Genomic DNA, 16,033 nt, shown 5'->3' on the forward strand with positions numbered 1-16,033 from the left:
GCTATCTTATCTCCAGCCCTTGCATTTAACAGGCTAATGAACACAAATTAAAACACCAGTGAGTCTTTTTTGTGAGACATTGCAGAGATTTTGCTAGTATTTAAATATATTCACATAACCAGTTATAAAGTCTAAATATAACCAATATTCAATAGGTTTTGAGATGGCGATTTACCATCTTTGTGAAAAGTTGAACATTACTAATTAAATCCAATAATAGCTTTGGAAGGGGAAAATAGTGATAGCATTTACTGAATTGGAATTACTATCAAAATTAAAAAAAAAAAAGTCGTATGCATTTAACCACAAGCCAGTCTTAGTTAAATCAGAACTGTCCAACATGGACTGTCAGCAACCAAAGAGAGAATTAAATACAGGTGATGTTGAGAAAGGCAAGAAGGTTTTTGTTCAGAAGCTGTCCAGTGCCATACTGTGGAAAAGTGACCAAATCTCCATGATCTCTCTGAGTGGAAGACAGGTCAGGCTGTAGGATTATTTTACACAGACGCCAATAAGAACAAAGGCATCACCTAGGGAGAGGAAACACAGATGGACTATTTGGAGAATCCCAAAAAGTACATCCCTGGAATAAAAATGATCTTCACTGGCATTAAGAGGAGGGAAGAGAGGGCAGACTTGATAGCTTATCTCAAAAAAGCTACTAATGAGTAATAATTGGCCACTGCCTTATATATTACAAAACAGAAATATCTCATGGCTTAAGTGTACCATAATTTAATTGGTCTCATACACCAGAATTCAGATTATGAATGACAGAATATTTTTGTTGGGCAGTCCTCCTACTTTAATGTAAGCTCATGGTGAATAGAGCTCTGACTTGCTTTACTAATATCTTGCCTAACAACATTGTATGATACATGCAAAGGAGACACCAAGATAAGTATCTGAATGAAAAAATAAACTTACAAGTTTAAATATTCTGAGCTTTATTTTTAATGTCACAACTTTTGTGAAGCAATGTTCCAGATGTCTCATCAATGTTAATTCCTTTCTTCTTCATGTTACCATAGTTTTCTTTTAGTTCGAGAAAGTGGAATTTAGTGGTCAAGTGTTTTAACTCTACAGTCAAGCCACGTGATTCCAAATCTTGAGTCTGTAAATATCATGTATGTAAATTTGAAATTTACTCAATTTTTTTTTACATTTTTAATGTAAAATGGAGAAAATGCTAGTTCTTACCAATACTTAATATGATACTTTGTAGAATGTAATAAAATTTAAATGATATACATATATATGAATATAATCAGTACAGTGTCTGGAATATGTATAATTTATACACCTTAGCTAGAGTGATTATTTCTGTAGTGTTACACAGCTATTTTCAATAACTGGAATGTAATTTTCTTTTAAAGTCCAATCAATATTATTTGGCTATCTTTTCCTAACACATAGCAGCTAGCAAATGAAAGTAAAGGCAGAGATGTAAGAAAATAAGTCTAGTCAGATGCCTTTGAATTTCCTTTTTCTCTCCTATCCGTTTTGATACTACACTTTTATGAAATCTATGTGCAAAAATTGTCTGCAGAACATCATATACACTTTAATATAGGCTGCTTATGTTTAGTTTCATGTATATTATATTATTACTGTATCTCAACTAAAACATACCTTTTTTTTGAGATAGAGTCTCTCTCTTCCCTGGGCTAGAGTGCTGTGGCATCAGGCTAGCTCACAGCAACCTCAAACTCCTGGGCTCAAGCAGTCCTCTGCTTCAGCTTCCCAAGTAGCTGGGACTATAGGCATGCACCACCATTCCTGGCTAATTTTTTCTATATATATTTTTAGTTGACCAATTAATTTATTTATATTTTTAGTGGAGACGGGGCCAATTAATTTATTTCTATTTTTAATGGAGACGGGGTCTTGCTCTTTCTCAAACTAGTCTTGAACTCCTGACCTTGAGTGATCCGCTCGCATCAGCCTCCCAGAGTGCTAGGTTTACAAGTGTGAGCCATCACACCTGGCCCAAAACATACCTTTTCGATATTTCCTAAGCCCTGCCAATGAACACTTAGTTGCCAAGGGTTTCTTCTGCATCATGTTTCTCAGCATTTAATATGACTAACTACTTGGTCTATGATATTTCCTTAGTCTGGAGTATTTCTACATGTACCCCCCCCCCCCCACATCTCCTGTGGGAGGAGTGTGATGTTGAAGAGTAGAGGGGCCTGATGATCTTTATGCTTCAACTCAACCTGCTTTCCTTACCTATTTTTTCCCAGGAAGATTTTGATGGCCCTTATCCAATGGTCCCACAGGCTTTTACAAAATTCTAGAGACATATTAGGTGCTTAAAGAGGATTTGTTAAATAAAGGAACCATTTATGATTTGAGTATATGTGTCCCTCCAAAATTCATATCTTGGAACTTAAACCACAAGGTGATGGCATTAGAAGGTAGAGCCTTTGGGAAGTCATTAGGTATGAGGGCTCTGTGGTGGTGAAGTGAATGGGATTAATGACCTTATAAAAGGGTTGCAGGGAGCTAGCTAGGCCCTTTTTGCCTCTCGTACATGTGATAATGCAGTAAGAAGCTGCTGCCAATGAGGAAGGGTCCCTGACCAGACATTGAATCTGCCAACATCTTGACCTTATATTGCCCAGCCTCCAAAACTCTAAGACATAAATTTAAGATATTTTGTGATAGCAAATGACTTCAGCAAAGACAGTAAAAGGATACAAATATTTCTTTAAGAGGACACACAATTCTCTAATTTTTAAAGAAAAAGTATATTTACATATGTTCTCCTACTGGTTCTGTTTCTACAGTAGAATCTTGAAGGATATATTCTGATACCTTGTCAAAGGATCCATGTCTGGACAATATAAAGAACTACAAATCAATTGAGTAAACTGCAGACAATCCAATTTTTTTAAAAAGTGGATATTTCTACTTTCTACATAGAAACTAACCATATGAAAAGACTCTCAAGGAAAGGCAAATTAAAAGCCACAAAGACTTACCACATACCACTAGAATGGTTAAAATGCAAAAATCAAACAATACCAAGTGTTAATGAGGATGTGAAGTGAATGGAATTCTCACACATTGCTTCTAGGATTCTAAATTAGGATAGTCACTTTGGAAGGTATCTTCTGGTATTTAGTGAAGCTGAAAATACAAACAACCAATAACTCATCAGTTTCATTCCTGGTATGTGTGGAACTGAAATACTCATCATATGATGAGTAAAAGCATGATGTACAATATTCAATACTAGAACAAAATAGCCATTAACAATAGAAATAAATAAATTATGACATTCATACAGTGGAATAAATGAAAACGAAGAAACTCTATAGAACTATGTAACTACGTAGAGCAATGTGGGAGAGTCTTGCAAAATAATGAGAGAAAAATTCAAGAATAAAAGATTCTATGTTGTATGATAACATTCATTCAAAGTTTATAAACAAGAAAATTAATTTATGGCATTAGAAGTAAAGGTTAATGCTCACACTCAGTTGGGCATTCAGTGACTGCGAGAGAACAATGGGGGTAAAGATGTTGGTTACTGTCTGTTTCATATTCTTGTTGGCACTTACAAAGGCACTTACAAAGCTTTGTCATACTGTACTTTTATGATCTGTATATATGATACATTTTATTTAAAGTGAAATAAAAATAAGAAAATACTTTTCATTTTTAAAGAGGAGTAATTTCTAGTAGTCAGAAAAATAAATAAAAATATTAATATTTATTTACTGATTTATCCAGTTTAAATTTAGCTATAAGTAGTGCAATTACATATGCATGTTTATGTGTGTGTGTGTGTGTGTGTGTGTGTGTATAGGTATATGTATTTAGCTTCTTGTACCGTGTTTCCTCGAAAATAAGACCTATCCATAAAATAAGCACTAGCAGGATTTCTAAGCATTTGCACAATATAAGCCCTACCCCCAAAATAAGACCTAGTGATGGGTGTGGCTACATAGAGTATCTGCACAACCCATGCATTTCCTCACGGAGTGGTAAAGAAGATGAGCAGCCTTTCTCATCTGCCCCATGAGAGCTCTATTGCTCTACATAAGAGATTGGGGCCAATGGTAAAATTCAGGATGGAATTCGGGGTTTAGAGAGTTATGATGATGTTCCAGAAGAAGATGACTTAACTATATTTGAATAAATGTAGACTGTTGTACCATACTTAAAAAATAACACATCCCCTGAAAATAAGCCCTAGGATGTCTTCTTGAGGAAAAATAAATATAAGACTCTGTCTTATTTTCAGGGAAACATTGTAGTTAAAAAAATATTAAAAGTAAACTCCTTGTATTTGAGGGGAAAACTTCCCTTCTATTAGATATTACAAATGTTTACTGGCTTGAAATTATAGGCTAGTTCCTAAAGTCCCCTGTCAGATTAGCGTTTTATAGAGGTCAAATAATCTATGAAATTTTGGCTCAGGTTTATCCCACAATAGGTCCAGTGTGTTTCTGACCACATTCCTACACTGACATCATGGCCATTATCAGAAGGCTTCATTGGAATAAACATATTCAGGAACTGACTGGTGCTCAATGGTAACCCATAAAATAGGAGTTAATTATGGTAGAAAAGGTCAAAGGAACTCATTTAAAGTAGCCTCTACATATCAATTAGTACACTAATAGCATTATTACATACTTAGCCTAATTATAGAAACTATCAAGGATTGGAAAGTTGTGGGGGTGGTGATTCCTATCCCACCTTTATTCTACTTGCATATCTGGTCAGTGCAGAATAAATGAATTATAAACTTAATTAGGTGGCGAGTTCAATTGCAGCTGTTTTCCAGTTCTGATTTTATTGTTGGAGCAAAGCAACATACTTTATGACACTTCTGGCACCTTGTATGCTATTGATCTAGTAAATGATTTTTTTATCTCTACATGTGTTCAGGAAACATCATCAGAATAAGTTTTCTTTTGGCTGGCAGGACCATCAATACCTCTTCAATGTCCTTACTTCAAGGGTATATCAACTTTCCAGCTCTATTTCTTAGTAAAAAAGCAGAGACCTTGATCACCTTCCCATTCCATAAAATGTCATACTGGTTTACTGCACTGATAATATTAAGCTGATTGTGCCTTGTGGGCAGGAAATAGCAACTTCTGTAAACATAGTAATCAAGCATTTGTGACACAGTAGATGGGAAATAAATCCTTAAAAAATGCAAGGGGCTACTACTTTGGTGAACTTCCCATGGGTATTGTGGTGTGGAGCACTTTTAGCTATCACTTTTAAGATGAAGGACAATCTCCTGCATATGGCCTCTCCTCCTACTAAGAAATAATCACAATGTTTAGTAGACCTCTTTTGATTTTGGAGACAACATATGTATATCTCATTTAGGAATACTACTCTTACTTATTTATAGAGTGATCCACAAAATTTCAAGTGCTGAAGAAGGCTAAGAATAAGAAAGAGAAGTTTCTGTAAGGAGCCTAGGTTGCAGTATTATGCTTTGCTTTTTGGGTAATATGACATAGCCAATCCAATGGTGAAGTTCCAATAATAGATAGGCATGCAGTATGGAAACTCTGATAGTAACCCTTGCAGTCTAGTCAAAAGCCTCACCCTGAGAAGTTTGGGGCAAGCCATGGCATCCTCTGCATATGGCAAATCTCATTTTGAGAAATAGCTTCTATTTCACTACTGAACTTAGTAGGCACTGAATGCTAGAAATCAGGCCACTGGATTTCCATGCATTCTAAACTGAACATGATGAATTGGGTGTTGTCTAACTGAGAAAACCATAAAGTTTGATTGATCAAGAACTATGGGAGGAAGTTATGATCACTCTAACTCCCATATGGGGTATTTCAACTGTCCAGTGTCTCAGTCTGCAAATACACATTCAGAAACTGGGGAAATGATCACTGCGTGGGACCAAGAACCCAGTCAATTCACCGTATGCTGGATTTGGGGCAGAGATCCATTTATTTCCCAACCCCAATTTACTGTCACTTACTCAGTTGGACCATGACAAGATTTCGGGATTTTTGCATCAACAGTAACTCAGACTCTTGGTCCAGCAGTCTTCAAATGGTCTCATCATCTATGTTCCAGTGTAGAGTCACCCAAGTTAAAACTATAGACAGGACCAATTTCATGGACATGTGACCTATACAGTCACACAGAACCTGTGCTCAGAAGGATCCTGCACTTGGTGTAATCTGTTGTCATTGACTTGAAATTCTTAATAATTTTTATGCGTGAGGTCTCCCATGTTTATTTTACATTGGGCCCTGCAAATAACATGTCCAGCCTTGTCTGTAGGCCCTTTAGGGTAGGGATAGAGTAATCATTATTATGTATACTTGCCATGATGTTGGAGGGCCTTTACAACCCAGTTACTTTTCCAATCAACAGGTTGAGTGTCTGAAAACTGAGTCATATCTGAGAATTTGGACAAAGGATCCTGCATTTTTATTGGGTCTAGAATCCTATCTCTCTCTCTTTCTCTCTCTCTCTCTCAGCTGCCATTATTGCCATTGAATATTATTATAAGGCTCTATCCTCTTTTGCCTCTAATGATGTTGTGTGTTCATGATCAAAACTCTCTGAAGGCCAAATTCACTTTGTTGCCATAATTGAAATCCCTGGCTTCTGGCAGTAAGCAAAGCCAATAATGGTCCCATCATCCCAATTACAATCAATAAACTACTTTCCATGACCACTTCTCCTTACATCAACCCCAGATCTAAGAAGAGAGCTATTACTGAACGTCATAGTTTTTGCATGTATGCCTCTCAACAGCAAATTCCTGATGCCTGGTTGACTGGTGTGTCCACTGTGCATTTCTATGTAACACAATCCTCTAATGGGCCTTCTGATCTTAAAGAATGTTTTAGTCTGGGTACTTCAAAAAGCAATACAATATAAAATTAAATATGCAGGGATTTTATTACATGAAATACCTGAGTGAGAGAAAATGGGAATGGAGTTTTAAAAGGCAGAGAATCAACATAAAAGTATGCTAATCTAACCCTTAGTAAAGGAGGGAGGGAAAGAATGTTAGGTAGAAATGTCCTTCATGGCCATGCAGTATAAGAAAATCTTGGCAAGACTGCTAGAGGATAATTCAAACCAATGTCAGCCATCAGTCGGATTGCATCTCTTTCAGGAATCCTTAATCTTAGGAATACAGTACTATATGAATATCTGCTTTCACAAATACATTGTGATCTGTAAGATGGGATTTCATAAATTCTGAGTACTCTCTCTGAGCTGGCATTTCAGTTGCACTGTTTTGAAATTTAACCTTTTATTTGGGAGTCAAAGAGTTGCAATTTAGGACATATACACAGACCAGCCAGTCTTTGGTATGTCAAAAGAACAAAGAAAAGGTTGGGGGACTTATTGGAAAGAGAAATGTTACATATTGTTTTGAAAGAAAGCTCATTGGCACTAGAAAATCTTTTGGAACTGGAAAGCTCTGATTGGTGAGTGGCAGTGATCAGTAAAACTAGCCTTAAGAGTTAGGGCAGGTCACTTCAGCAGCTACTTGGTGAAACTAGTCTGAGGGTTACAAATGGCCATTTTAGCACCTGAGATTGTGGAAAATTCAATTCTTGGGGCAAGTACTGTGTACTCTGAGCGATTTTTTGCCCTAGGCCCCTTATCAGTTCCACATTTCCACTCCCTCTTTTGCTATTCAGTGGGTCTTCTAGTTGGATGCTGTGATACATGGAATTCTGTAAGCACTCATAATAGTTCTGGTTGAAGTTCCACTAACAGCAAAGGCAAATCTATACTAGGAATAGCTATCTATCCCTATTAGAATGAATCACTGGCCCTTTTGTGGCTATTCCTTTCCTAGGTGCATTGTGCCAGGCTGAGATGACTGATAACAAAGGCTAGCTAATTTCATTTCATCTATTTGCTTGTTTAGTGCTTCCTCCATGGTAGATACTTTCTTGAGGACATTAACCCATAATGCTAAAGTATTTACGCTTTTTTCCCCACTCTCTATACAGATACCTTTGTCCCTAATTCTCCAACCTTTGTCCTTCCAGAACCCTGACCAGACTCTCAGGCATATGGCTACTGCCCAGGTCCTAACCTTGCCATTACAGCCTTAGCTGGCTATTACATTATCTTTGAAATTTAACTGGTCTGATTACTAAATCCTGAGTTTGGTGTTCAGCTTCTTCTCTCCTTGTAAACTACCAAAGAGTACCTCGACCTTCACACTTAGTTTATAGTTGTTCAATAAGCCTTTAGTTTATCACTGTTTCTCTGTAGGACATCAGTATAACTTAATAACAGCATATTCATATTACATCTGTTTTTCCCATCTTTTCCTCCATTCTTGCATCCCTCTATTTTTCCAATGCTTATATTGTTATGCAGACCAGGGTGTTTCCTTTTATTGGAACATTCTCTTGAGTCAGCATTGGGGAAAGTTTTAGCAACTGGGCTGCCACCTTGCTCCAGGGACTACCCCATTCCATCAACATTGTTATATCTGGTGAAGGGTAAACAGGTGGCAAGGAAGTGGCTAAGGGTGGAGAGCAGGAACTGAATTGTAGCTAGGAACCAAATTACAACTAGGAACTGTGCCCTAGTGGGAACATACATAGTCAAAAGTTCCTACCTAGTAACTTTTAACAGATCTAGAGCTAATTACCATCTAATTAGCATAACATGGGGGAGCTTCATGGAGAATTCTGGAAAAGACACATGAGCAAAAATGGAAACTGTTATATAACCTACACTCTTATGTAACCTGCCATGTGATCTGTTACATAACCACAACCTGTCAATCACCCCTAAAGGCTGGAAACTACAACAACCAATCCTGCCAGGGGAAAGGCGGGACAAACTAGTGGGCTTATAAAAGGCAGTATGTGCTCATCATTCAGCTCTTTCTCCATTCATGGAGACTGACCCATGCCATTATCTCTGGAACATATTGTCACTTTGTGCAGCTTCCTTTACTTTTCATTCTTTCTTTTATGTGATAAACTGTATAAAATTGCTCTGTGTTTTTGATCACTCCATTATCAGCTCAACTTGTTACCAATACTCATTCTTGACACTGGGAACAAGGGGACCAGGGAGCATCCACACAGATGAACCTAACAGCATGGGGTCCTCATTGCCAGCCAGATGAGTCATGAAGTCCTAAAACTCCATCTTACCTCTGCTTTTTCAGATGACTCTCGAAACTTTTCTGTCAGTTTTATCATGTGGAAAGGAGATGCTGAAAGAGCTAAGAATACAAAAGATTTATTGAGATGTTACACCTGAGAAAATAAAATGTAGAAAGCAAATTTGGGCAGAGGAAGCTGTGGGACCACAAAATAGCTCTATCAGTCTCTACCATATCAAAGGAGAGGTTTGCAGTAAAGATTGTCCATTAAAAAAATGTCACATTAGGCTTAAATCACCAGGTATGTAAACATTGGTAAGAGCCACCTCTAGAAGAGTGTAATCTAAGCTAAAAAGCAGAAGTAAACCATAAGGAGGTAAGAATTAGAAGCATTGTCTAGCCAGATATGTTCCATTTGTTCGGAAAGTCACTTCTTGAAGAAAGATTTGAGCAATGATTTCTGTTTTAGCTACAAGTAAATCATGAAAGTTCATATGGCTGGGAAATGGATTAGCTCCAGAAGTTTAACAAAGTATATGATAACTGTGATATCCATATGCATAAACCACTAATATGAAAAAAATTACCTTATCATTCACCAAATCACAAAACAAGCCTGGCTTGACACTTCTGTTCAAATCCAGTATTTATTAAATATATGGCTGCTTTTAACCAATTAGGTGCTGTCAGTCTGACAAAATTATAACTGTTGCCTGTTTTTATTTTCTCTTAGAATAAATTTACCATTTATTATTCTAAATATATAATAACATATTGTGACTGTAGATAATAAAATAATGTGGACTCAAAATGTTATATTTTCTAGTAATTTACTGGCATGCATTATTATAAATCATCCATATTTTTCTACAGAAAAAGATCTTTTTTTATTTCAGCATATTACGCAGATACAAATATTTAGGTTACATATATTGCCTTTGCCCCACCCAAGTCAGAGCTTCAAGTGTGTCCATCCCCCAGACAGTGTGCACTGCACCCATTAGGTGTGAATATACCTATCCCCTCCTCCCCCTCCTACCTGCCCAACACCCGATGAACATTACTACTATATGTGCACATAAGTATTGATCAGTTAATACCAATTGTACATATGGTGCTTGTTTTTCTATTCTTGTGATGCTTCACTTAGTAGAATGGGCTCCAGCTCTATCCAGGATAATACAAGAGGTGCTAGATCACCATTGTTTTTTGTGGCTGAGTAGAACTCCATGGTATACATATGCCATATTTTATTAATCCACTCATGTATTGATGGGTACTTGGGTTGTTTCCACATCTTTGCAATTGTGAATTGTGTTGCTATAAACATTCTAGTGCAGATGAAAATACCTAGGAATATATGTAACTAAGGAGGTGAAAGACCTCTACAGGGAGAACTATGAAACACTGAGGAAGAAAAATATCTTTAAGATAATAACTCAGTGTTTGGAAAAATAAGTGGATAATTTTTATTTTTAATTGTAATGAATTTAAATATTCATTCCTTTACTGCTACCATCTTTTTTGAAGAAGTCTCTATTTCATGTAGTTACAACAATATATAAATTTATACAAATCATCAATCTGTATATTTTAAGATATATGATTTAGTGGAGATAGAAATAATTCACTAATTGTTTTTTTAATATTTCTTTTATTACTTCTTAGTCAAACATTTTCACATAAATCACACATAATTTTCAATGCTTTCAGTTTTCTCACCTGTAAAATGCAGGTAGTAAATCTCCCTCTCAGCATCACTGGGATCTAAACTGAGATCACCGTGTCCCATATACAACGTTTTTTAAGATATCTTTTTTTTTCTTTTTTCTTTTTGAGACAGAGTCCCACTTTGTTGCTCAGGCTAGAGTGAGTGCCGTGGCGTCAGCCTAGTTCACAGCAACCTCAATCTCCTGGGCTCAAGCCATTCTACTGCCTCAGCCTCCCGAGTAGCAGGGACTACAGGCATGTGCCACCAAGCCCCGCTAATTATTTTTGTATATATATATATATTTTTTTTTTTTTTTGAGACAGAGTCTCGCTTCGTTGTCCAGGCTAGAGTGAGTGCCGTGGCGTCAGCCTAGCTCACAGCAACCTCAAACTCCTGGGCTCAAGCGATCCTTCTGCCTCAGCCTCCCGAGTAGCTGGGACTACAGGCATGTGCCACCATGCCCAGCTAATTTTTTATATATATATCAGTTGGCCAATTAATTTCTTTCTATTTATAGTAGAGACGGGGTCTCGCTCAGGCTGGTTTTGAACTCCTGACCTTGAGCAATCCGCCCACCTCGACCTCCCAGAGAGCTAGGATTACAGGCGTGAGCCACCGCGCCCGGCCCAGTATATATATTTTTTGTTGGTCAATTAATTTCTTTCTATTTTTAGTAGAGATGGGGTCTCGCTCAGGCTGGTTTTGAACTTCCAACCTTGAGCAATCGGCCCACCTCGGCCTCCCAGAGTGCTAGGATTACAGGCGTGAGCCACCACACCCGGCCAGATATCTTTTTTCTTTCCTATCCTTTTCTCATCTGTCTATAGGCATGAATCCTTACGTCTGTAGTATAGATTTAAGTGAATGAAATAAGTCATTTTAGGAAATTCTATGGCATTGCTCTTCACTTTTTTCTGTTCCCTGCCTATCTACATCATATGTCACCTGGAGTCAAAAGAAAAATGAAGTTTAATTCTTGATTTAGCATTATTTTTCTATGCATATTACTTTTGTATTGTTTGTGTATAATTAAAGAAAATTTCATCCTGCCTTTCACCAGGTGACTATGTCACAGATAAAACCTTCAAATGATATTTCGTTTTGTCTATCAATTTTATACCAAACTTGACTTTATTTTAAAATGATTTTGTCATAAATACAAGATGTTTCAATTTACTGCAAGCATGCCATTAACATTCTGAAGTTATCTTCAATGGAAGGACATTTATGTGACTTTTTTAAAGGCAACATACAGGATAAAGCAGTTAAGAAAGTACAAAAGAAAGAAACCTTAGCAGTCTTCAAGATAGGTCCAATAGCCAGATGGATACTGAAATATAAACTTATATTTAGTTTTTATGACCTGTTTAAAAATATAATTTAACCTACTAGTATAAATTCTAGTTATTTCTTAGAATATATAGTATAACATAATAGATGATTAAGTGATCCTTGATCTTAATTAACGTTACTATTTAATAATAAGAAATATGGAATTTCTGAATTTAACAGTGTCTTTATTCTAAAATTTCATTTATTTTCTTTATTCACACAGTTTATTCGTGTGCCACATTGACCCATATTCAATGAAAAATGCCAATAAATTGCTATTTCATTGCTTCAAAATGCATATGTTGTTTAAATGGCAGCAGCATATGATATGTATTCAATACTTGTATTTAATCATAGGAACAAATGATTTATCATTTGGCTTAAATTATCTAGGCAAACCAAACATATAAAATTAGTTATTAAAAGGATTAAATTACTCATTTATTAAAAAAAAAAGACTATAATATTCAAGATCCCAGGTCAAGTGTTTAGACTATAGACATGAGTAAGACCAAAAGTACCCTGGAAAGATCTACAATCAATCAGGAGAAGTAGATATGTAACTAAGGATGATCAAATATAAAAATCTTAGACTTTTGAGGCACATGCATCTGATATTACATGCTTGTTCTATCCTTTATCAGTGCTATGGCTTTGAGCAGATTTATTTAACTCTCTAAGCCTCAATTTTGTCATCTGCAAAATTAACATAATACATTATTTTGTATTTTCAGAATCGCCAGAAGTATACATGAGATGACTTATGTAAAATAGTTAATACACATCTGAAACAACTGTGGGCTCTCAACAAGTCCTATGTGGTCTAACGTGTAATCTCTGTAACAGTAAACTCTGCAAAACACTATTGGAGCACAGAAAATGAAGCAAGTGGTCCATCCTCAGGGTGATGAGGAAGTCATCACAATGGAAATGAAACTTGACTGTGGAGATGAAATTGAAGTTACCGAGGCTTTAGGAAGAGAACAACGTGAATGAAAGCAAAAAGGCAGGAGATGAACAAAATTATGGGGAAACAATGCAGTAAGAAATGGTAGGCAGGTAATGAGACAGAACAGAAAAGCCTAGATTAGTGGATTACCAATATCACAGTCAGAAAGTCTCTGAGTGAATTAGTGCAAAACTATCTTTATACTAAGATTGTAATAAGAATTTTGAGTTTGGCCAATAGAGCCACATCTGTCAACCTGTTCAATGGTTGGGAATTCAACAGTGTCTATCATTAATCTCTACTGCTCTTCAACAAGCCAAGCTTAATCTGTATTTCCTATTTGATTTCATCCTGCCTTTATTCCTTCTATGCCAACTTTCCTTTATACCTTCTGAAAGCCAATTACACTTAAACAAATAGTCTTACATCCTTCAAATAGTCATTGAGCAGTCTAAAATCCATGCCTATTAGGTTGTGGATATTCTCAACTCCAGTCCTCCTTAATTTCATTTTAAATCAGCAACACATTGCATGGCCACATGGTAGGCTTTATCTTCTTGGTGTTAAACAAACCGCTACATCTGAATATTTCAATGTCATTGTTTTAGATGACAACTAGCAATGAAAAAGATAGTATAACATTTAAAATGAAGAGTAATAGCTTATAGAATTTATCCAATTAAAGTACTGAATATGAATATTCATATTTAATCAATATACTATTGTAAGTAATCCAGGTTTTTTAAAAAATGTTGAGCCCTCAGCAGTGGCTTTAAACCACAAGATTGTTTAACTCTAGAGTTAGCCAGTACAGAGATATTCCACCTGATCAAATACTCAGATTCCTTTTGTCTGTTCTATCATTCATATAAGTTAGCTTATGCCATTGAAAACTGGAAATGGAAGAGACGAAGGAGTAGAATTCTTATTGTGAAAGAAAAACTTTCTTCTAACATCTCTAGCAGACATCTGTTATATCTCGTTGGCTAGGGATGTGTTACATGATCACTCTTACCTGAACAGAAATATGGAAAGGTAAATAAATATGTTTAGCTGGGTAGGTATTAATATCAAAACAAAATCAGGGTCCTCTTAGCAAGAAAAAAATGACATAAATGTGTGTAACAAACTTGAATAGCTCCATCTCTAGTAAAGAAATTAAAAATTTAGGTAAAACATTTTCACAAGGAAAATTCCATCTCCAGATGGCTTCACTGACAAATTTTGCCAAATCTTTAAGAAAAAGAGACCAATTTTATAGAAATTCTTCCAGAAAATTGAAAAGGAGAAAATATACAACTCATTTTATGAGGTCAGTATCATGATACCAATCACATCATAGATATTATGAGTAAAGAATCATACAGAAAAATGTCCCTCATGAACATAGATGAAAAAATTTCACAGAATTTAACAAATTTAAACCAGAAATATATTATATATATGTATATATATAAATGTTCATAAATAATGATCAATTTGGGTTTATCCCAGGAATTCAAAGTGAAAATTTGCATACTTTTCCTCTAAAACAGGAACACTGCAAGGATGACTGTTCTCAATACTTCTATTCAACATTATATAGGAAATTCTAGCCAGTGCAGCAAGGAAATAAATGAATGAATGACATTCAATTTGGAAAGAAATAAAGTAAAACTATTTTGATTCAAATATGATCATCTATGTAGAACCATCTGTGAAATCCAAAACATAGTTATAAGATTTAATAAATGAGTTTATCAAGATTGAAGAAGACAAGTTCAATCAAATCAATTGTGCTTCTGTATCCTAACAATGATTCCAACAATTGGAAAGCAAAAATAAAAATATCAGATACAATAGTATGCATAAATATGAAGTACTTAGGGATAAATCTACAAAAATAGATAAAAGAACTGCACACTGAAAACTCTAAAACATTACTGAGAGAAGTTAAAGAATACATAAATAAATGGAAGGATATACTGTGCTTAAGTATCAGAAGACTCACTAGTTTTGAGTTATCAAATTCTACCCAAGTTGATTTATAGCTTTAACCCACTCAATCAAAATTCCACAGGACTCTGTTGATGTTTATAATTTTTCTATAAAATTTATATGGAAATGCAGTGGATATAGACAGCTTAAACATCTGTGAAAAATAAATAAAGTTGGAAGATACACTTTGCCTTCAAGACTTTTTAAACCTACAATAATAAACGAAGTGTGGTATTATAGTCAAGACAGACAAATTGATCAATAGTACAAATACCAATCCTTAGGGTATGAAGTTCAAAGAATCTCACAGATAATTTTTTAAAGAAATACACATGTAGGAACAATGCAAATAGCAAAAAACTGAGACAAATCTAAAAAGTAGCTGAGGACAAGGTGAGTAGTGGTGGAGATTACTTAAGCAAAATACAATTAAAATGATAAATGCCTTTTAGTTTACGTCTTCAAGTTAGTGGAGGCAAACAAATTTAACAAATAGCATAAACATTTAACAAATTAACAAATAGCATAAACAAATAGCATTAAACAAATGGCATAATTTTGCTGCTTTATTTTTTAAATTTATTTTGTTATTTTAGAATATTTTATTTTTGTTCTTATAATTGTTTATGAACTTATACCTTTTAAAAAATATCTTTATCAACCTCTTTTATTATTGAATCTTATACTGTATGGTCTGCCAGTTTATATGGTGTTCTTTAACTTTCATCTATTGCATATCTAACAATAAGCTTCGTTTATATTCTACCTTACCTCCCATTTTTAGATGCATATTTCTACTTTGTCACATCATACAACACATAACATTTAGTACATATCATGATAATATTCTTCCATCCTTATTCACACCTTGATGTCTTTCATCTGAAAAATTTTCAAAATTATCAGCTATTATCTTTGAATATTATGTATACCATGTTCTCTCTTTTCTCCTTTTGGAACA

The 16,033-nt window shown here is 35.3% G+C and overlaps 1 pseudogene; it reads left to right on the forward strand.

The window, feature by feature from the left end:
- The first annotated feature begins 340 nt into the window (after positions 1-340).
- LOC109730727 (cytochrome c-like) lies at positions 341-672 on the forward strand (annotated as a pseudogene).
- The last annotated feature ends 15,361 nt before the right edge of the window (positions 673-16,033 follow it).

This window comes from Microcebus murinus, chromosome 4 (genome assembly GCF_040939455.1).
Source record: "Microcebus murinus isolate Inina chromosome 4, M.murinus_Inina_mat1.0, whole genome shotgun sequence".
Taxonomy (NCBI): domain Eukaryota; kingdom Metazoa; phylum Chordata; class Mammalia; order Primates; family Cheirogaleidae; genus Microcebus; species Microcebus murinus.